At 45.9% G+C, this 24,410-nt stretch overlaps 1 protein-coding gene across 1 annotated transcript in view; it reads right to left on the bottom strand.

The window, feature by feature from the left end:
* The window catches only part of S1PR4 (sphingosine-1-phosphate receptor 4), a 51,288-nt gene that overhangs the window by 26,590 nt on the left and 288 nt on the right, over positions 1 to 24,410 (bottom strand). The gene's annotated exons all lie outside the window — the stretch shown is intronic.

The raw sequence follows: 24,410 nt of genomic DNA on the forward strand, positions 1-24,410 counted from the left end.
AGATCATCAGGACTGTGATCGGAGTGTTATTGGGTTATATCCCTAAATACCCAAGGCGTGTGTAACATTTATAGTTGGTGAGTGTGCATTTTATACGCACTGTGGTGGAGCACTAATGGAAGGAGATTTAAGCAATTTATATTTTTAAAACACAGTGGCTGGAGGATTGAAAAAGGACTTTATACTTTCATATGGATTTTCAATATTCACAATTTTTCACGAATTGATGTTTATGAACTTATGTTTACTTTATTGTTTTGAGAAGTTAAAGATGTCTAGTAGCGCCTGACTTTTCATTTATTATAAAAACATAAAAAGCAGGTGATTATTACCGGCCATCTGTGCTATGCAGCTGCTAGTGACTCATATGAACACAGTCTACTTGTTAATTGTTTGAGAGGCCAGTGTTTAGCTAAAATTTCCTGACCATTTGCCTAAGCTTTTGTACAGAACACCAAACCTGTATTATAGTTATGCAGGATTTATATAGCGCCAACAGTTTGCGCAGCGCTTTACAACGTTGGGGCAGACAGTACAGTTACAATGCAATTCAATATAGGAGGAATCAGACGGCCCTGCTCGTTAGAGCTTAAAATCTAAGAGGGAGGGATTTGTGGTTTTCTACACTTATAACCAAACCTGTATTGGCATTTGCCTACTATTATGACCAAACCTGTATTGACAGTTTAAAGAAACAAGAAAATGTGCAGCGCTAATATCAATGAAATGTGATTAAACAAATAACACATATAAATGAAATGTAAAAAGTCCAATCATATAAACCAAGTGGAAATCAATAAAAAGTCAGTCAGGAAATGAAAGTCCCAAGTGAGTAGTGTGATGAAAAGGATCCAACATATGAAAACGTGATCACAATGTGCAGCAAATCCCAATACCGATAAAGGTTAATAGATTGCGCTCACCAGATATATAGGACCCAAATACCATATAGCATATGGGTCATACAAGCTGTTGGAATATTGAGTGGATGTCCCAGCCGGATGTAAAGACCCCAATGGAATCCATAAGGATCAGCAACAAACATGGATAGACCAAATCCCAGCTCACTGTCTGGTTCTAGGTAATGATGGCACTGAGGACGTTGTGAGACCGGCATCTCCACGACTGATCGAACGAAGAGAGAATCATTACCTAGAACCAGACAGTGAGCTGGGATTTGGTCTATTTGAGGTCTTTACATCCGGCTGGGACATTCACTCAATATTCCAACAGCTTGTATGACCCATATGCTATATGGTATTTGGGTCCTATATATCTGGTGAGCGCAATCTATTAACCTTTATCGGTGTTGGGATTTGCTGCACATTGTGATCACGTTTTCATATGTTGGATCCTTTTCATCACACTACTCACTTGGGACTTTCATTTCCTGATGGACTTTTTATTGATTTCCACTTGGTTTATATGATTGGACTTTTTACATTTCATTTATATGTGTTATTTGTTTAATCACATTTCATTGATATTAGCGCTGCACATTTTTTTGTTTCTTTATGCTTTTTGGTCACTTTTTTGTCTAGTGATTAGTGCAAGCAGCTTTTTCTTTATGTGTTTTTAGCGCAGTAATTCTTGCCCCATGTTTACTGTATTGACAGTTTACTACTCTTCTAACCACTGCTCACACAAACTCTAAGCTTACTTTACATTGACAGGTGACTATTCTTCAGACCAAACCTGTATTGGCAGTTGACTATTCTATCTTCTAACCACTGCTCACACAAACTCTAAGCTTACTTTACATTGGCAGTTAATTACTCTTCTGACCAAATCTGTATTGGCAGTTGACTACTCTTCTAACCACTGCTCACACAAACTCTAAGCTTACTTTACATTGGCAGTTAATTACTCTTCTGACCAAACATGTATTGGCAGTTGACTACTCTTCTAACCACTGCTCACACAAACTCTAAGCTTACTTTACATTGGCAGTTAATTACTCTTCTGACCAAACCTGTATTGGCAGTTGACTACTCTTCTAACCACTGCTCACACAAACTCTAAGCTTACTTTACATTGGCAGTTGACTACTCTTTTGACCAAATCTGTATTGGCAGTTGACTACTCTTCTAACCACTGCTCACACAGCCTCTAAGCTTACTTTACATTGGCAGTTAATTACTCTTTTGACCAAATCTGTATTGGCAGTTGACTTCTCTTCTAACCACTGCTCACACAACCTCTAAGCTTACTTTACATTGGCAGTTGACTACTCTTTTGACCACATTTGTATTGACAGTTGACTTCTCTTCTAACCACTGCTCACACAACCTCTAAGCTTACTTTACATTGGCAGTTGACTACTCTTCTGTCCAAACCTGTATTAGAAGTTGACTACTTTTATAACCACTGCTCACACAACTTCTAAGCTTACTTTACATTAGCAGTTTACTACTCTTCTGATTAAATCTGTATTGGCAGTTGACTACTCTTCTGACCACTACTTGCACAACCACCATGTTCACCTTACATTGGTAGTTGACTATAGGAAAAAGAGTAGGGGGGAAAAAAACCCTTAATAACGATACCGAACTTTACAGGTTGTATAGTTTATGCTTGAGGTATCACAATTACATTTAAAACAAGCTTCATTACATATGCATAACAAAAGAGCTAATAGGTCACAGTGACTGTACAAATTATCCATTAAGAGATATTCCATCTTTTCAGTTTTCGTGGTGGGCTTGGTCGGGGCCTCTCTATCCCCTCTGGGTGGTCTCCTTTTTGGGCTGCAACAAACAAGCAAATCTGGTACTGTTCATAGATGGTAAGCTTCTACTATACAGTAACGGGCACATCCTTGTTTTTTTTCACACTAAATTATGTGATAATGTATTGTTAAATGATAATTGTTTCAGATGTCTACATAGTTTCCCTGATAAAGCAGATATGTTCTGCGAAACACGTCAGCACAAACTACTTTACACCATGAACATCAACTACTGTTAGTTGCTCAATATTCGATTGTTGTTTTATTATGGCTGTATCATTTAATGGATAATTTGTACGTTCACTGTGACCTATAAACTGTTTTATTATGCATATGTAATAAAGCTTGTTTTAAATGTAATTGTGTTATCTCACTCATAAACTACACAGCTTGTAAAGTCCTGTATTGTTACTAAGGGGTTTTGTTTCCCCTTACTCTTTTTACTATGGTTCTATTTTTGGTATGTGGCTGTGGATTAATTTTCCAAGAGTTGGTATAATCCATTTTGATATTGGTAGTTGACTGGTCTTCTGACCAAATCTGTATTGGCAGTTGACTACTCTTCTAACAACTGCTCACACAAACTCTAAGCTTACTTTACAAAGGCAGTTGACTACTCTTCTGACCAAATCTGTATTGGCAGTTGGCTACTCTTCTAACCACTGCTCACACAACTTTCAAGCTTATCTTACATGTAGAAAGTTTAAAAGTTTAGTTTAAAAAGGCCTCAATCCTGCAATCACTTAATTACAGAACAATGTAGAGCACTCCCAAGTCCTCCTTTCAGTGCTACTCAGTAAGCCCGAACTGCCTGGAATATACTGCAGTGTATATGTATATATACATTTAGAGTTTACAGTTATCCTCAAAAAACTATAATGCACTCTATTTCAGTTGGTATCCTGCAGGGTCTACAATGAGTACTACAGTACAGTACAGTATTACCACAATTGATCAGAGACCCAAATATAATAAAGCAATATTTATCTTTTCTGTGCCTAAAAAGCTTGTAGAATCAAAATGCCCAATAAACGCCTGCAGCAAAAAGCATGCTCACAGGCGAGAAGCCATATCAGTGCTCTGAAAGTGACCTAAGAGAAACGATCTTTTCTCTATAGCGGTCACCCTGATATGGAAGGGTTTTGTCCCCCTGCCATAGCAGTCAGAGTCAGTTAACCCTACACTACGGTCCCCTTACACTTAACACTTTCCCTACAGAAACTAAATTATTAAAGCTAACTATAGTGGAAAATAGCACACTAACTACACTAGATATCCCTTTCCTCACACTAAAAATTGCTAAATGACACTTTGTAGCAGAAGTAACAGAACTGCTTCCACTCTCTTCCATGTCCCTGTATAACAATGCTAGGAATTTGGTGGGGGCTATCTTATATACTGGGGGGGCGTATTCACTAATGATTGGCCTATGGACCCCCTAGTCACTCCAATCACATTCCTAGCATTCTCCTGCCCCCTCAATTGGCTTTTACTGATGGTTCTGGTCCAATCACTGGCTTTTAAAGCCCATTTCCTGTACCATTGCATTTTGGTGGTTCTGGTTGCCGAATTCCGAACTTTTTCAGCAAAAAGTTCGGAATTCGGCCGAACCTCGAACAGCCAATGTTCGGGTCGAACCGATGGTCGACCCGAACCGTTCGATCATCCCTAGTGCTGTAATGATCATAGGTTGGAAACCATCGATACTCAAAGTGAAGAAATATAATCAGCACACCAAGAATTCCTCGAAAGGGTCCAAAGCTTTATTCCGTGGTCACGTAGTAAATATGTAGCAGCTTTGAAAAGTTGCTACATATCTACTGTATGTGACCATGGAATAAAGCTTTGGATCCTTCGAGGAATCCTTGGTGTGCTGACGACATTTCTTCACTTTAAAAAGCTTGCAGGGTTCAAAAATGGTGAATAGTTCCTTGAGTAGTTTCTAATCTTATTAAATATGACGTTTTTGATATACAGTATGTGTAGCCCTGTCCCTGTAGGGCTTGCTGTGTGATGACTTGTTGGACCTCCTCTGATTACCCGCAGACAGTCACTTAGGGGCAGTTCACACATTCATCCTTACTCCCAATGGTTCGTTACTCAATAAACAGACCAGGGGTCTTGTTTTTCAATATTTATTGTGGAACTTGGATGGGAGAACAGAATAGTGGGATACTCCAACTTGAACTTTTTACAGTTGATAAGGAAAACTCTCACTTTGCCTAACCAGGTTACCTATGGAAGCAGTAACACTGCTTTAACAATACTGCCACATGTATGTAAAAGGTTAAGTCTTCTTGCTCTCTCTCTAGCAACAGACTTGGTGAACTACATTATCTTCAGAACACTCTCTAGCATTCCCTTTACTGACACCCATCCACTGACTCTTCTAGCTGAAGGGATGACTCCCCTCAGGACTGGCCCCTTGACACAGATCTGTACTCACTGTATGCAGAATCAGATCCTTTCCAGTGTCTCCCTCCAGTCAGCTCTGCAGGACCTCCGGGTTTAGTTCCACTCTATCTCTTTAGGCCCTCAGTTCGACCACCTAGGGCCGCATGGTAACTTCCACAGAGGAGGAGGCAGTCGTCCCCTCAGTCTGGGACTCCACTCTCCAGCTGAAAGAACCCGAGCACATGTGCCCTTGGCATTTATACAGTATCCCAGCATGCACTGAGGCACTTTCCTCTGCCAATCACCAGAACTGTACTAATTGCATGTGCACTCATTTTTCACTGTTCCTCCTACTGTCCAATATGTCTCCCTTTTTGGACCAGTGTGAAACACTTCAGACAAACTGAGCTGCACCTAAGCACCATGAGCAGACCTCACTAGCAGATTCTGCTCTCTGGTAGGCAGAGAACAATATAGATTTACCTAGCAATCTTTCTGGTAAGCAGAAAAGATCCAAAACTATACTCTCTCTCTAGCACCTACCTAGGAAGGTGCTACATATGGAAGAGTCTATGCCACACAATATAGTATCTCACAAAATTGAGTACACCCCTCACATTTTTGTAAATATTTTATTCCATCTTTTCATGTGACAACTTTGAAGAAATTACACTTTGCTACAATATAAAGTAGTGAGTGTACAGCTTGTATAACAGTGTAAATTTGCTGTCCCCTCAAAATAACTCAACACACAGCCATTATTGTCTAAACCGCTGGCAACAAAAGTGAATACAAAAGTGAATACACCCCTAAGTTAAAATGTCCAAATTGGACCCAGTTAGCCATTTTCCTTCCCAGTGTCATGTGAGTTACATTAGTGTTACAAGGTCTCAGGTGTGAATGGGGAGCAGGTGTGTTAAATTTGGTGTTATCGCTCTCACTCTCTCATACTGGTCACTGGAAGTTCAACATGGCACCTCATGGCAAAGAACTTTCTAAGGAGAATTGTTGCTCTACATAAAGATGGCCTAGGCTATAAGAAGATTGTCAACAGCACGTGGTCAAGACCATACAGAGGTTTAACAGGACAGGTTCCACTCAGAACAGGCCTCGCCATAGTCCACCAAAGAAGTTGAATGCTCAGCGTCATATCCAGAGGTTGTCTTTGGGAAATAAATGTATGAGTGTTGCCAGCATTGCTGCAGAGGTTGAAGGGGTGGGGGGTCAGCCTTATCAGTGCTCAGACCATATGCCGCACACTGCATAAAATGAGTCTGCATGGCTGTCGTCCCAGAAGGAAGCCCCTTCTAAAGATGAAGCACAAGAAAGCCCACAAACAGTTTACTGAAGAGAAGCAGACTAAGGACCTGGATTGCTGGAACCATCTCCTGTGGTCTGATGAGACCAAGATAAACTTATTTGGTTCAGATGGTGTCAAGCATGTGTTGCCTACATTCAAGCATGGTGGTGGGAGTGTCATGGTCTGGGGCTGCATGAGTGCTGCCAGCACTGGGGAGCTACAGTTCATGGAGGGAACCATGAATGCCAACATGTACTGTGACATACTGAAGCAGAGCATGATCCCCTTCCTTCGGAGACTGGGCTGCAGGGCAGTATTCCAACATGATTACGATCCCAAACACACCTCCAAGACGACCACTGCCTTGCTAAAGAAGCTGAGGGTAAAGGTGATGGACTGGCCAAGCTTGTCTCCAGACCTAAACCCTATTGAGCATCTGTGGGGCATCCTCAAACCAAAGATGAAGGAGCGCAAGGTCTTTAACATCCTCCAGCTCTGTGATGTCATCATGAAGGAGTGGAAGAGGACTCCAGTGACAACCTGTGAAGCTCTGGTGAACTCCATGCTCAAGAGGATTAAGGCAGTGCTGGAAAATAATGGTGGCCACACAAAATATTGACACTTTGGGCCCAATTTGGACATTTTCACTTAGGGGTGTACTCACTTTTGTTGTCAGCGGCTTAGACATTAATGGCTGTGTGTTGAGTTATTTTGAGGGGACAGCAAATTTACACTGTTATACAAGCTGTACACTCACTACTTTACATTGTAGCAAAGTGTGATTTCTTTAGTGTTGTCACATGAAAAGATAGAATAAAATATTTATGAAAATGTGAAGGGTGTACTCACTTTTGTGAGATACTGTATATACATGGCAATACATATATGGCAAGGGAGCCAGTTCCTGGAGAGATGCTATGACATCACCCAGCTCACACAGATGACTATACTTAGAAATAGTATTATCCTAATATATATTTAGCTGTTAATATCTTGTAACAATTGAACATTTCTGTGGTCTCAGCCCTGCTATGGCTGTTTTCCTACACTTCCCACCACAAACGTTATGTCTGACCACAAACCACTACCAGCTGTTTATACCTTTGCAACTGCTGTGATGCAGAAACACCCAGCAAACAGTTAGTTTTGCTGAGGCTTATTTGACCACTGAAATCACAGGGACCTATTTCATAAAGTGTTGTTATTAGTGATTACTATATAATACCCATAAGTAGTTCGGCCCAACGTGTGATACATAGTTACTGTGTATGCATTCTTGACATGTATAAGTTCTGATTGGGATAGTCTTTAGACTTCAAGCCCTATATGAATTCCAAAGATTTGAGGTTGGCAGCATCATTTCAATCTGCCAACAAGTGGCGCACTTCTGGGTTTCCTGTTATTACTGGCATACCCCTCTAGGAGGTTTAGAAAGTGAAGATTAAATGCACCAATCCATGAATTCTGGATGATCTCAGATGCCTCTCAAACTGATCTAAAATGTATTCCATCAACACAAGCCCAAAGCCCATTGACACAGGAGCTAAAAGTAAAGGAGGATGTTTTTAGCACCTACATAAGGTACACCTGTTGCCAGGCTATAGACATTCTAAGTTTTACATATTCTTAACAAACAGTAGAAAAGATTAATTAATTAAAGCCCACGCTAAATTGAAGTGCAAAATAATTTGTTGTGAATTATTAGTTTGAATACTTTTAGTTACAATATAAGTATTTAAATTAATATTGCACCTGCTGTTCACCAAGTAAAAGACACAAATGACTAACAAAAAAAACAGCTCTCGCAATAAACAATATACAATCATAAAATATAATATCTCTTGTGCATAAATTAGTGTTTAAAATATAATATCTATATAATATATATATATTTTTTAAACACTAATTTATGCACAACAGATATTATATTTTATGATTGTATATTGTTTATTGCGAGCGCTGTTTTTTTGTTAGTCAAACAGTAGAAAAGGCTTTTAAAAACCCCTCACTGACCTCTGTAGCTGGAAGCACTGTTGAGTAATTAATCCTCAATGTTTACAGCGGTCTTTAATACAAACAAACATCTGGTTTATAAGAAGAGGAGAGACCTCACTTTGAATTACTTCATGGTATCTTTGGTGAGTTTTAACTTTGAGGAAGTGGCTACAGCTACAAATGTCAGTAAGGGGTTGTTTTACTGATTGGTATAAATATGTAAATACTTCAATGTTCAAAGCCTTTGTAACAGTTGTATTTTAAAAAGACACTGTCAGTCACAAAAAAATCTTACCTGAAATTTCCTGCAATGGTAAAACTTATACTCACCTTTGCGGCAGCCTGCGTCTTTCTCTGTTCCAGCACTACAGTCTCTGTAAGACTCATTGAAAAAAGAGCAACCTTTTTTTCCTTAGGAGCATGCATGGTGCAGAAAAGTAGGGCAGCTAGTGCTGTGCCCGGCCAGCACATGCACAGTAGGGAGCGCTGGCACTACACTATCTGTCTGGCACATGTGTAGTAAGGAGCTGCTGTCTTTCTGAGATCTGGTGCTGTGTTTGGGTGGAGCATGCGCAGTAGGGCCCCTCTGTACCCAGCCAGCACATGTGCAGTACTGCGCATACTTCCCACACACAGGGCACCAGGCAGCAAACATATCATTATGTCACCAGGGAGACACTGAAGACAAAGAAAACTTTCTATAGGCAGGAACTTAATGAGGGAAACTTTCTTTGGCTGGTAATGCTGTAAAGACTGCACAACACTGGAAAGAGGAAGCAATGATGGCATAAGGTATGTTGCCCATTTATTTTATCTAGGGGTTTAATATCACTTTAGGGCTTATACTCTATTCTCATTAAAAGTGGAACTTTTTTCTTGTAGTCTATGTCCTCATTGGCAGTTTTTTCTCACATGTTGTGTCAACGGGGAAAGAAAGTATAGAGAAATCTCCTCAACAGAGATATAGACCACAATAAAGCCATAAACAGGGTTCCAATCCTTTCCTCTTCTGATAAAATATGTATTTTTTATGGTCTCTATCCCTGTTGGTAACATTTTAACTCATATCCTGGTAAAGTGTGTGTAAACCCTATTCATGAAACCTGACCTGGGTACATATATGTGTAGTGTTTACTTATCTCTCTCCAAAGCCCCAAGTCCCATGTCTTTCTGCTGTTCTGTTCCTCTGTTATCAGCATGATGACTTCTGACAAGGTCTCGAGATAAAAGCAGCTGGATATTTGTTTCGGGGTGGGTGCATTGAGATAGATTAACAGAGAGCTGGTCTAATCACAGCACAGCTTTGCATGTTTTTTCCTTCCTCTGCCTATGTGGAGGGGCGGGGGGTGTGCCTTTCTTCCAATCAGCTGTCACACAGTGTATGCCAAGACTCCACACCCACTGCTGGAACAGGAAGAAAAAAATTCTAACACGATGTTCACTTTCTAAACAATGTAGAAAGCTGAAGACAGAAGATATATACGAAAAAAAAATGCATGTAGGCAGATGTGTCTCATCATTGTGTATCATCTGAGGCTGTTAACTTCACTGGGTATATGTGAGGGTTTACATCCACTTTAGGTCAATGGGACAGGAAATCTGCTAAAGAGACAGATAGCAAGAAAAAAAAAAAAAAAAACCAGCATTAGCATTGTCTTGCATTGTGGCAATGCAAAATAATGCAAAAATAATGCTGCTTGCAGAATTCAGTTCACAGTTCAGGCACTGACATTTTGCATCCAACCCCCTCCACTTCTAATGAAAGGTGCCACAAACGCACCATAAATGCTCCTATTGTATTTTCATTGCATTTAAAGCCCCGTACACACGTACCGATGGTCGGCATACAAATGTTCCTCTTTTCTCCCCGGGATGTCGGTGTCTGCTGAAAAGTGCAAAGACAGCACAAGGACAGCACAAGAATTTTGTCCGCCGACTGCAGAAGTGATGTCATGTAATGGTTAACTTTCCCTGTGTTTTCTATTTTCTGAGCATGCCCAGTCTTGCAAATCTGCGGTCTGTCGGCCGAATTCTGTACTGACAGGCGAACAATCGTCCGTTCTGGTGTCGGCATACAAAAATTTTCATGTTTGCAAGAAAGACTTTTGTCCGCGGATTGTGCGCAGACATCTGTCGGAGGCACCATACTAACACGCGTACAATCGGCAGATCCTTCGTCCACCGACGTTTGTATGCCGACGATCGGTACGTGTGTACGGGCCTTAAGGCACGACAGCAATCACCAAAAGTTATCATTTCCCATTTTGAGATGGTAAACATAGAATTAAAAAAATCTCACAATGCAACACATCCGAAACGCGTATTAACACTATAGGCACATTCATGCGTGCTAAAGGCTGCTTCAAATTTCAACGCCTGTGTAAAGTTAGCCTTAGAGTGCCTAATACTCTATATTGGTCAGTGGTTTCAACTTGATGGACTTGAGTATTTTTACCACCCCTCAACTGCTCCCCCTTTAGCTGAGAAGGCAACAGCCAGGGGTGTACACATGCCATGGCCATGATAATTTGTTTTGCAGCTGTAGCAAGAATTAAAACTCCTGTCGCATTCAATTAAAAGGAGCCATGCTGCAGCTGCAACACATATTGCACCTGGTTGCAGCGCAGTAGTCCAACATTTAGGGGGTTAAAACAGGTGGGGAGGAGACGATACAGCACCACCTCACCACCTGTCAAATGCTCTCTAAAGAGCAATCCAAATGCAGATCACTCTTCAGAGACCAAAGCAAGTGTGAATGAGGTCTAGGATACATTTTCAGTATCTAAAGTGGGCACGATACTCCATGCCCCCTTTGACAGAGCTTCATAACCTAATACAGTGGTCTCCAAAATGTGGGCCGAATGATGGCCCTTGGCTTGCTTTTATCCGGCTCTTGGGGGACTATTTTTCATACTGATATGAGGCATTTTTCCTTCCACTGACACCAACAATGAGGCACCACTCCTTCCACTGACACCAACAGTGTTGCATATTTCCTCCGACTAACCACAACAGTCGGGCACTATTTCTCCCACTGACACCAATGATGAGGGATCATTCCTTCCGCTCTTCCACTGACACCAATGATGTGGGATCCTTCCTTCCGCTCTTCCACTAACACCAATGATGAAGAATCATTCCTTCCGCTCTTCCACTAACACCAATGATGAAGGATCATTCCTTCCGCTCTTCCATTGACACCAATGATGAAAGATCATTCCTTCTGCTCTTCCACTGACACCAATGATGAAGGATCATTCCTTCCGCTCTTCCACTGACACCAATGATGAGGGATCATTCCTTCCGCTCTTCCACTGACACCAATGATGAGGGATCATTCCTTCCGCTCTTCCACAGACACCAATGATGTGGGATCATTCCTTCTGCTCTTCCACTGACACCAATGATGTGGGATCATTCCTTCCGCTCTTCCACTGACACCAATGATGTGGGATCATTCCTTCTGCTCTTCCACTGACACCAATGATGTGGGATCATTCCTTCTGCTCTTCCACTGACACCAATGATGTGGGATCATTCCTTCCGCTCTTCCACTGACACCAATGATGTGGGATCATTCCTTCCGCTCTTCCACAGACACCAATGATGTGGGATCCTTCCTTCCCCTCTTCCACAGACACCAATGATGTGGGATCATTCCTTCTGCTCTTCCACTGACACCAATGATGAGGGATCATTCCTTCTGATCTTCCACTGACACCAATGATGTGGGATCATTCCTTCTGCTCTTCCACTGACACCAATGATGTGGGATCATTCCTTCCGCTCTTCCACAGACACCAATGATGAGGGATCATTCCTTCCGCTCTTCCACTGACACCAATGATGTGGGATCCTTCCTTCTGCTCTTCCACTGACACCAATGATGTGGGATCCTTCCTTCTGCTCTTCCACTGACACCAATGATGTGGGATCCTTCCTTCTGCTCTTCCACTGACACCAATGATGTGGGATCCTTCCTTCTGCTCTTCCACTGACACCAATGATGAGGGATCATTCCATCCGCTTTTCTACTGACACCAATAATGAAAGATCATTCTTTCCGCTCTTCCACTGACACCAGTGATTAAAGATCGTTCCTTCCGCTCTTCCACTGACACCAATGATGTGGGATCATTCCTTCTGCTCTTCCACTGACACCAATGATGTGGGATCATTCCTTCTGCTCTTCCACTGACACCAATGATGTGGGATCATTCCTTCCGCTCTTCCACTGACACCAATGATGTGGGATCATTCCTTCCGCTCTTCCACAGACACCAATGATGTGGGATCCTTCCTTCCCCTCTTCCACAGACACCAATGATGTGGGATCATTCCTTCTGCTCTTCCACTGACACCAATGATGAGGGATCATTCCTTCTGATCTTCCACTGACACCAATGATGTGGGATCATTCCTTCTGCTCTTCCACTGACACCAATGATGAAGGACCATTTCTTCCGCTCTTCCACTGACACCAATGATGTGGGATCATTCCTTCCGCTCTTCCACTGACACCAATGATGTGGGATCATTCCTTCCGCTCTTCCACAGACACCAATGATGTGGGATCCTTCCTTCCCCTCTTCCACAGACACCAATGATGTGGGATCATTCCTTCTGCTCTTCCACTGACACCAATGATGAGGGATCATTCCTTCTGATCTTCCACTGACACCAATGATGTGGGATCATTCCTTCTGCTCTTCCACTGACACCAATGATGTGGGATCATTCCTTCCGCTCTTCCACAGACACCAATGATGAGGGATCATTCCTTCCGCTCTTCCACTGACACCAATGATGTGGGATCCTTCCTTCTGCTCTTCCACTGACACCAATGATGTGGGATCCTTCCTTCTGCTCTTCCACTGACACCAATGATGTGGGATCCTTCCTTCTGCTCTTCCACTGACACCAATGATGTGGGATCCTTCCTTCTGCTCTTCCACTGACACCAATGATGAGGGATCATTCCATCCGCTTTTCTACTGACACCAATAATGAAAGATCATTCTTTCCGCTCTTCCACTGACACCAGTGATTAAAGATCGTTCCTTCCGCTCTTCCACTGACACCAATGATGTGGGATCATTCCTTCTGCTCTTCCACTGACACCAATGATGTGGGATCATTCCTTCTGCTCTTCCACTGACACCAATGATGTGGGATCATTCCTTCCGCTCTTCCACTGACACCAATGATGTGGGATCATTCCTTCCGCTCTTCCACAGACACCAATGATGTGGGATCCTTCCTTCCCCTCTTCCACAGACACCAATGATGTGGGATCATTCCTTCTGCTCTTCCACTGACACCAATGATGAGGGATCATTCCTTCTGATCTTCCACTGACACCAATGATGTGGGATCATTCCTTCTGCTCTTCCACTGACACCAATGATGAAGGACCATTTCTTCCGCTCTTCCACTGACACCAATGATGAGGGATCATTCCTTCCGCTCTTCCACTGACACCAATGATGTGGGATCCTTCCTTCTGCTCTTCCACTGACACCAATGATGTGGGATCCTTCCTTCTGCTCTTCCACTGACACCAATGATGAGGGATCATTCCATCCGCTTTTCTACTGACACCAATAATGAAAGATCATTCTTTCCGCTCTTCCACTGACACCAGTGATTAAAGATCGTTCCTTCCGCTCTTCCACTGACACCAATGATGTGGCACTAGTCTTTCCATTATTAACACTGATGGGGCACTATTCCTCCTCCTACTGACCACATACATTGCAATTATTTTACTACCAAGCCTGAGACCTTGTTTACTCCCACTGATGCTGGGGTATTTCCTATTGCCACTGGCCACAGTCGGGCCTCCGCAAAGTCTAAGCCCCGGTTCACACTTGTGCGTGTGCGGGGTTCGCATGTAATGTCGGAGCGCACTGCTCCGACATTACATGCGATCGGCTGTGCGGTGCGAGTTTAGCCATACAGTTTGTATGGCTAAATTCGCACCGCAGCCGCTCCAAACACGCACAAGACCCTTTTTTCTAGCCGCATCAGGATCGGATCGCACAGCGGTTCACACTTGTGCGATCCGATCCTGTGCGAACTGCACGATCGCACTGCGATATGCGATCAAACTGGGGGTGTCGTTAAGATTACATTGACACCCCCAGCGTATCGCATATGGCAGTGTGGACTGCCGGGGGTGCGTGTGCGATGCGGGAAAAGGCTGCGGATTCGCAGCCTTCCCGCATCGCATATATGTGAACCGAGCCTAAAGGACAGTAAACTGGCCCTTCATTTGGAAAGTCTGGAGACCCCTACCGTAGTATTTTAGCTTTGAGGTAAGGTAAAACAGAAGCAAACACACATTAAGAATCGCCTGCCAATTACTTCCTCTTTGGCAATGGTTTCCTGCTATGTAGACGTACAGATGACGGTCATGCATGATTGCAGAATCACTTGTTGACGTAGTGATTACGTGTATTGCAAATGAGGTGACTATCAACATGCAATTAAATTGCTCTTAGCATAAAGTTTTAATTGTTAGCAATAGATTTAAAGAAGAACTCTAGATGGAATCAATATTCTATTACTTTATGTCCTCTATATGTTTTACCCCTGATTCTCACTGCACACTGTATGTAATTCGCACAAGAATCGCACTGCATTCCTTTGTAAATCACATGCGATTATGTGTAGTGCGATTTGAGCCATTCATTTTGAATGGCTCAGATCGCACCGCCTCTTCAGAAGAAGGTGCGGGAAGCTTTTTTTTATTCGCTCTGCAACCCATGCGATCAGGTTCAGGCAAACGCACTGCATTTTCCAACCTACTTTTGGGGTGTCGTTACCTCTTAATGACATCTGCATCAGATCGCATGAACACAGTGCGGTTGCTATGCGGTGCAGGAAACGCACAGGAATCCCTGTGTTTCCTGCATGGTATCAGTGTGAACCAGGGCTCAGTGTCCCAATATTATGTCATTGTTATACTGTCCCCTGCTGGAAATGAACACCAATGGTTCTTACTGCCTTCACCAATGACCTTGGTAAAGCATGGTGGCAGTTGTACCAATGCCAGAGTCACTGATGTCACCAGAATGTGGATAGCATGGGCTTGTGGAGCAGGTGGAGCAGGTTATGATATTCAAAGGAGGTGACCATTTCAGTGGCATTGTCTAAACCAGAGTTTATTTAACATTTTTTCGGTTGTGGTACCTTTGGCCTCATGCACACTGGACGTTATAAAAAAGCCAGTAGCTTTGTAGTGTGTTTTTTTCAGCATTTTTTATTTTTTTTGCATTGGCGGTTTTTAGCGTTTTTTTTTGGTGTTAGCGTTTTTCAACGTTTTTATCTAAAAATCACCTCTGCTATTTTAGTAACTCTGATTTTCCTACAATGCAATGCTTGCCGGAATTGCATCGCATGATTGTTCACACCCATGCGATAAGATTTAGGTGCAGGGAAAAAGGGGTCCTACAACATTTTGGTGCAAATGTGGACCCTTTTTTCCCCACATCAAAATCGCATTGCATGGGTGTGGACACCCATGCGATGCGATTCTGTCAAGCTCACTGCATTTTGCAATCTGTTTCGGGGGGGGGCCGTTCATGGAACATTAAGCCCCTGTTCACAGATTTGACATACGATTTGACATGTCAAATCACATGTCAAATCAGAACCTATTGCCGGCAACGTCACCGTCCGAATTGGTGCAACCCTGACTTTGCGGCGCCGCACCGGTTGCCAAAAGTAGTTTCTGCACTACTTTTGGCGACTTCAGGGCGATTTCAATAGACGTCTGTGCATGAACCCGGACGGATGTCTGTCAAATCACCCCGACGTTGCATTGACATGCGAGTTTGAAATCATGCACGTTCAGCTGAATGATTTCAAACCCGCCCTCAGTGTGAACCAGTGCCGTTGCCAGCAATAGGCTCCGATTTGACATGCGATTCAACATGACAAATCGCATGCCAAATCGGCAAAATGTCAACAGGACTTCATGTTCCATGAACGATACCCCGACACAGATCGCAAAATGCAGTGGGCTTGCCAGAATCGCATCGCATGGGTGTTCACACCCATGCAATGCGATTAGTTGTGGAGAAAAAAGAGTCCTACAACATTTTGGTGCAAATGTGATGCAATTTGAGCTATACAAAATATATGGCTCAAATTGCATCGCACAGACATCACATGTGATGTGCACAGGAATGCGGTGCGTTTTTGGTGCAAATCACATGCAGTGTTCAGCATGCACTAGTGTGAACCCAGGCTATGTTCCATGAACGACACCTCAAAACAGAACCCAGGCCTTAAAAAAGCAATGTTTTTGGCCTTTATCTGCGTTTATTTTGGCGTTTATTGACATTAGAGCGTTTTTACAGCTGAAAAACCCCACTCAAAACCCACTAGTTTGCGTTTTTTTTCCAGCCAGAAAACGCCTCTGCCAAAAACTGCTGATAACAGCCAATGTGTGCATGGACACATAGAATAACATCTTACAGTTTACTCGCTGCAGAAAAAAAATGTCTGATGATAAAAACAGCAGCTGTAAAAACGTCCAGCGTGCATGAGGCCTAAAAGTCTGCAAATCACGAGGCACCCCATTCTAAAGTGTAAAAAACGTTTCCATATCCAGACATCCCAACCTGCAAAAACTCATTTCAGGAAGGTGGCACTCCACACCATCGCACACCCCCCCCCCCCCCTTCCCCCCGATAATGAAATAAAATGTAATCAGTATACAGAGGTTTACTTCTTCTGGGAGATATTAAAGGAACACTCTAACCACCATGACCACTTCAGTGATTTGAAGTGGTGATGGTGGTAGGAGTCAGAAACACTGCACATGCTGGGATACTTACAGTTATGTGCTGGGGGCTAGTTGCACCCCTAGCACATGTGACGTAGGCAGCCAGAAAATGTAATGTCATTATTCATACATGTATGAACAAGGACATGACATTTTATTATGACAGAACACAGCTAGGTATTAAAAAACACATTTCAACAATTTACACACACTAATGCACATACCTTTTCTACTTATTTTGCAGACTATGCTGGTCTCTGTGGTGCTGGTCTCTGTGATATCTGTGGTATTGGTCTCTGTGGTGTCGGTCTCTGTGCTATGCTGGGCTCTGTGATATCTGGGGTATCAGTCTCTGTGGTATTCTGATATCTGTGGTGCCGGTCTCTGTGGTGCCAGTCTCTGTGGTAGGTTGGGCTCTGTGGTGCTGGGCTCTGTGGTATGCTGGGCTCTGTGGTGCCGGTCTTTGTGGTGCTGGGCTCTGTGGTGCTGGGCTCTGTGGTGCTGGGCTCTGTGGCATGCTGGGCTCTGTGGTGCTGGGCTCTGTGGTATGCTGGGCTCTGTGGTGCCGGTCTCTGTGGTGCTGGGCTCCGTGGTATGCCGGGCTCTGTGGTATGCTGGGCTCTGTGGTGCTGGGCTCTGTGGTATGCTGGGCTCTGTGGTGCCAGCCTCTGTGGTGCTGGGCTCTGTGGTATGCTGGGCTCTGTGGTGCAGGCCTCTGTGGTATGCTGGGCTCTGTGGTATGTTGGGCTCTGTGGTATGTTGGGTTCTGTGGTATGCTGATCTCTGTGGTGCTGGGCTCTGTGGTATGCTGGGCTCTGTGGTATGTTGGGCTCTGTGGTATGTTGGGTTCTGTGGTATGCTGATCTCTGTGGTGCTGGCCTCTGTGGTGCCGGTCTCTGTGGTGCTGGGCTCTGTGGTATGCTGGGCTCTGTGGTATGCTGGGCTCTGTGGTATGTTGGGCTCTGTGGTATGCTGGTCTCTGTGGTGCTGGGCTCTGTGGTACTGGGCTCTGTGGTATGCTGGGCTCTGTGGTGCTGGTCTCTGTGGTATGCTAGGTTCTGTGGTGCTGGGCTCTGTGGTACGCTGGGCTCTGTGGTATGCTTGTCTCTGTGGTATGCTGGGCTCTGTGGTGCTTGTCTCTGTGGTATGCTGGGCTCTGTGGTGTGGGTCTCTGTGGTATGCTGGGCTCTGTGGTGCTGGGCTCTGTGGTGCCGATCTCTGTGGTAAGCTGGGCTCTGTGGTGCTGGTCTCTGTTGTTTGCTGGGCTCTGTGGTGCTGGGCTCTGTGGTGCTGGGCTCTGTGGTGCCGGTCTCTGTGGTATGCTGGGCTCTGTGGTGCTGGGCTCTGTGATATGCTGGGCTCTGTGGTGCCAGCCTCTGTGGTTCTGGGCTCTGTGGTATGCTGGGCTCTGTGGTGCCGGCCTCTGTGGTGCTGGGCTCTGTGGTATGCTGGGCTCTGTGGTATGTTGGGCTCTGTGGTATGTTGGGTTCTGTGGTATGCTGGTCTCTGTGGTGCTGGGCTCTGTGGTGCCGGTCTCTGTGGTGCTGGGCTCTGTGGTGCCGGTCTCTGTGGTGCTGGGCTCTGTGGTATGCTGGGCTCTGTGGTGCCAGCCTCTGTGGTGCTGGGCTCTGTGGTATGCTGGGCTCTGTGGTGCCGGCCTCAGTGGTGCTGGGCTCTGTGGTATGCTGGGGTCTGTGGTATGTTGGGCTCTGTGGTATGTTGGGTTCTGTGGTATGCTGATCTCTGTGGTGCTGGCCTCTGTGGTGCCGGTCTCTGTGGTGCTGGGCTCTGTGGTATGCTGGGCTCTGTGGTATGCTGGGCTCTCTGGTATGTTGGGCTCTGTGGTATGCTGGTCTCTGTGGTGCTGGGCTCTGTGGTACTGGGCTCTGTGGTATGCTGGGCTCTGTGGTGCTGGTCTCTGTGGTATGCTAGGTTCTGTGGTGCTGGGCTCTGTGGTACGCTGGGCTCTGTGGTATGCTTGTCTCTGTGGTATGCTGGGCTCTGTGGTGCTTGTCTCTGTGGTATGCTGGGCTCTGTGGTGTGGGTCTCTGTGGTATGCTGGGCTCTGTGGTGCTGGGCTCTGTGGTGCCGATCTCTGTGGTAAGCTGGGCTCTGTGGTGCTGGTCTCTGTTGTTTGCTGGGCTCTGTGGTACTGGGCTCTGTGATATGCTGGGCTCTGTGGTGCTGGGCTCTGTGGTGCCGGTCTCTGTGGTATGCTGGGCTCTGTGGTGCTGGGCTCTGTGATATGCTGGGCTCTGTGGTGCCAGCCTCTGTGGTTCTGGGCTCTGTGGTATGCTGGGCTCTGTGGTGCCGGCCTCTGTGGTGCTGGGCTCTGTGGTATGCTGGGCTCTGTGGTATGTTGGGCTCTGTGGTATGTTGGGCTCTGTGGTATGCTGGTCTCTGTGGTGCTGGGCTCTGTGGTGCCGGTCTCTGTGGTGCTGGGCTCTGTGGTGCCGGTCTCTGTGGTGCTGGGCTCTGTGGTATGCTGGGCTCTGTGGTGCCAGCCTCTGTGGTGCTGGGCTCTGTGGTATGCTGGGCTCTGTGGTGCCGGCCTCTGTGGTGCTGGGCTCTGTGGTATGCTGGGGTCTGTGGTATGTTGGGCTCTGTGGTATGTTGGGCTCTGTGGTATGCTGATCTCTGTGGTGCTGGCCTCTGTGGTGCCGGTCTCTGTGGTGCTGGGCTCTGTGGTATGCTGGGCTCTGTGGTATGCTGGGCTCTCTGGTATGTTGGGCTCTGTGGTATGCTGGTCTCTGTGGTGCTGGGCTCTGTGGTACTGGGCTCTGTGGTATGCTGGGCTCTGTGGTGCTGGTCTCTGTGGTATGCTAGGTTCTGTGGTGCTGGGCTCTGTGGTACGCTGGGCTCTGTGGTATGCTTGTCTTTGTGGTATGCTGGGCTCTGTGGTGCTTGTCTCTGTGGTATGCTGGGCTCTGTGGTGTGGGTCTCTGTGGTATGCTGGGCTCTGTGGTGCTGGGCTCTGTGGTGCCGATCTCTGTGGTAAGCTGGGCTCTGTGGTGCTGGTCTCTGTTGTTTGCTGGGCTCTGTGGTGCCGGCCTCTGTGGTGCTGGGCTCTGTGGTATGCTGGGCTCTGTGGTATGTTGGGCTCTGTGGTATGTTGGGTTCTGTGGTGCTGGGCTCTGTGATATGCTGGGCTCTGTGGTGCCAGCCTCTGTGGTGCTGGGCTCTGTGGTATGCTGGGCTCTGTGGTGCCGGCCTCTGTGGTGCTGGGCTCTGTGGTATGCTGGGCTCTGTGGTATGTTGGGCTCTGTGGTATGTTGGGTTCTGTGGTATGCTGGTCTCTGTGGTGCTGGTCTCTGTTGTTTGCTGGGCTCTGTGGTACTGGGCTCTGTGATATGCTGGGCTCTGTGGTGCTGGGCTCTGTGGTGCCGGTCTCTGTGGTATTCTGGGCTCTGTGGTGCTGGGCTCTGTGATATGCTGGGCTCTGTGGTGCCAGCCTCTGTGGTGCTGGGCTCTGTGGTATGCTGGGCTCTGTGGTATGTTGGGCTCTGTGGTATGTTGGGCTCTGTGGTATGCTGGTCTCTGTGGTGCTGGGCTCTGTGGTACTGGGCTCTGTGGTATGCTGGGCTCTGTGGTGCTGGTCTCTGTGGTATGCTAGGTTCTGTGGTGCTGGGCTCTGTGGTACGCTGGGCTCTGTGGTATGCTTGTCTCTGTGGTATGCTGGGCTCTGTGGTGCTTGTCTCTGTGGTATGCTGGGCTCTGTGGTGTGGGTCTCTGTGGTATGCTGGGCTCTGTGGTGTGGGTCTCTGTGGTATGCTGGGCTCTGTGGTGTGGGTCTCTGTGGTGCCGATCTCTGTGGTAAGCTGGGCTCTGTGGTGCTGGTCTCTGTTGTTTGCTGGGCTCTGTGGTGCTGGGCTCTGTGGTATGCTGGGCTCTGTGGTGCTGGGCTCTGTGGTATGCTGGGCTCTGTGGTGCCAGCCTCTGTGGTGCCAGCCTCTGTGGTATGCTGGGCTCTGTGGTGCCGGCCTCTGTGGTGCTGGGCTCTGTGGTATGCTGGGCTCTGTGGTATGTTGGGCTCTGTGGTATGTTGGGTTCTGTGGTATGCTGGTCTCTGTGGTGCCAGCCTCTGTGGTGCCGGTCTCCATGGTGCTGGGCTCTGTGGTATGCTGGGCTCTGTGGTATTTTGGGCTCTGTGGTATGCTGGTCTCTGTGGTACTGGGCTCTGTGGTATGCTGGGCTCTGTGGTGCTGGTCTCTGTGGTATGCTAGGTTCTGTGGTGCTGGGCTCTGTGGTACGCTGGGCTCTGTGGTATGCTTGTCTCTGTGGTATGCTGGGCTCTGTGGTGCTTGTCTCTGTGGTATGCTGGGCTCTGTGGTGTGGGTCTCTGTGGTATGCTGGGCTCTGTGGTGCTGGGCTCTGTGGTGCCGATCTCTGTGGTAAGCTGGGCTCTGTGGTGCTGGTCTCTGTGGTATGCTGAGCTCTGTGGTGCTGGGTTCTGTGGTGCCGGTCTCTGTGGATATCCCGGCAGGGCTGAGGGCAGCAGTGTCAAAGCTCAGCTGTGAAGACTGTGAGAACGGAGCCGCTATTTCCTCCGTAGTACTGGCTCACAGGCGGAGTGATATCAAGTGCACTTCGCCTGTGAGAGGAGGAGTCATACAGAGGAAGCACACGGCTGCAGTAGAGAGCAGAGCCGTGTGCTTCCTCTGTATGGCTCCTCCTCCCACAGGCGTAGTGAACTTGATATCACTCCACCTGTGAGCTGGTACTACGTGGTAAATAACGGCTCCGTTCTGCTCGCCTCTTACACTGCATCCTCAGCCCTGCCGGGATATCGCCCTGCAGTCGCGGGTGTCCATGAGTGCAGGGCGAAATGCGGGAGACTCCCGCGGGAGACTTGAGATGTCTGCATAACACAGCAACATCCACACACATAGAGGTGATTTATTCTTCCAAAGCAAATACACGAGGGATAGGCAACTTTAAAGGGGTGGGGACCTACCTGAACAACATGGGAGAAATCAAAGATCAGCAGGCACAGTGTCGCCTCCTCACACCTGATTTAAACCTCTACTTGATTGCCATGTCGCAATTGTGTGCATTGCATGGCAATCATGGGTTTAAATATTGTAGTAAGGAGGCGACATATCGCTTCCTCACCACCAAACACACTAGGATAGCTTTTCAGAGGAGCAGCCATGCCTGCTGCACTTGTGAATGAGCCCTTAGTTGCATTCAGCAGTGACACGCTTAGGCTCGTTCACACAAATTTGGGGTGGTGGTAAAACCCTGTGGTTGAGTCAAAGGGGTTAAAGCAGGCAGTGAGAACGCAGCACAGCACTGCCAGCTTTAACCCGTTGTTTGCAGTACTGCAAGGTTGCAGGGCACTTGCAGGGTGGCCTCATTCAACTGAATGGGTCATGCTTGTCAGGTGCTACACCCACCAACCATGACAGGGTGTATAACTCCTGCTGCGGCTGTGACATGTGTACACCCCTGGCCACTGCAGCTAAAGTGGGTGTGCTTGGGGCGGAGGTGATAAAACACATCTTAACTATAGGGTTTTACCACCCCACCCCCAAACTGCAAATGTTAATGAACCCTTACTGTTCTGAGCCCCCTATAAGGCTGCTTCCACACTGATGTGCTGCAGTTTACCTGCATTGCGAGTACAGCTCAGTGCATCTGCAACTTTCCTGGGTTCCTTTTTGGTGCGCTTCAAGAAAGTACACCAAACCAGCAGGATATAGTCTATGGCTAAGCACAGCAAACCCACAGGAAAGCTGCAGGTACACTGCACTGTCCCCCTGGTATGGGTAAACCCCAGCTCATCACGCTGACACAGGGACACACGTAGTAGGGCTCAGGAGCGAGCGCACACGAGTCCCTCTATACCAAGTGGCTTGCTATGGGGGCACTCGGTGGTGGGGGGAGGAGCGAGGAGCTCTGACAGTGAACCTGCAAATAGGAGGGTTATGGCTGCCCTGTGCAAAACCATTACACAGAGCAGCTAAGTGGAACATGTTTGTAATTCTAATTTTAAAAATGGAGCATTTACAATCACTTTAACCACATTAAAACCACCCGCTGCAGATTTACCCGCGATCGCTCCCCGCTGAGAGAGAAGGACGGTCAGCTGTTGTAAACACAGCAGACCGTTGTTCTCTCTGAAATAATCACAGAGCGCCTGTGATCCTTCTATATAGGATCACAGGTCTCTATGGTCATTTCACAAGCCCATCCCCCCACAGTTAGTAAACACTCCCCTAGGCTCACACTTAACCCCTTGATCCCCCCTAGGTTAACCCCTTCCCTGCCAGTGTCATTATTACAGTAACAGTGCAGATTTTTAGCACTGATTACTGTAGTAATGTCACTAGTCCCCCTAAAATTGTCAAAAATGTCAGTTAGGGGTCCGATCTGTCCGCCACAATGTCGCAGTCCCGCTAAAAATCGCTGAACGCCGCTATTACTAGTAAAAAAATAAAATAAAATAAAAATGACAAATCTTTTCCCTAGTTTGTAGATGCAATAACCAATCAAAATACGCTTATTGCGATTTTTTTTTTTTTACCAAAAATATGTAGCAGAAAACAAATTGGCCTGAAAGGATGAATAAAATTGGTTTTTAAATATTTTTTTTGGGGAATGTTATATAGCAGAATGTGAAAAATATTGTTTTTTCCCCAGAAATGTCATCCTTTTTTTGTTTATAGCGCAAAATATAAAAATCGCACAGGTGATCGAATACCACCAAAAGAAAGCTCTATTTTATTTAGGTACAGTTTCGCACGACCGCGCAATTTTCCGTTAAAATAACATTGCCGAATCGCAAAAAATGGCCTGGTCCGGTCCAGAAGTGGTTAGAAAGTTTTAGCTGGAGGTTGAATTTAATTTGTCCATCTAAATCTGCTAGTGCATCCAACAGTATCCTTTCCCCAGAATGACAAGGGTGGCTACTTTGCTCCTCCATAGATACAGTAAAGGTGCAAGTGTAGCCACCTTTAGACAGAAACTCTGTTTACTCGCTCCATCACCAGGAAAAAAAAAAAATATAATAAAAAAAGCCTATAAAAAGAAAAAAATGAAAGCAGCCATGACATCTAAAGACTTGTAAACTGCAATATATGAACTTTTGGGGTTTAGATACAGTTTAGATTGTTACCTGAAAATTGCATAACTTAATGCTAATTATTTTAAATTACTGAACAATCAACAAGTGCTTTACTCACTCCACTACAAAATAA

The sequence above is a fragment of the Pelophylax lessonae genome, assembly GCF_965119305.1.
Source record: "Pelophylax lessonae genome assembly, chromosome: 1".
Lineage (NCBI taxonomy): Eukaryota > Metazoa > Chordata > Amphibia > Anura > Ranidae > Pelophylax > Pelophylax lessonae.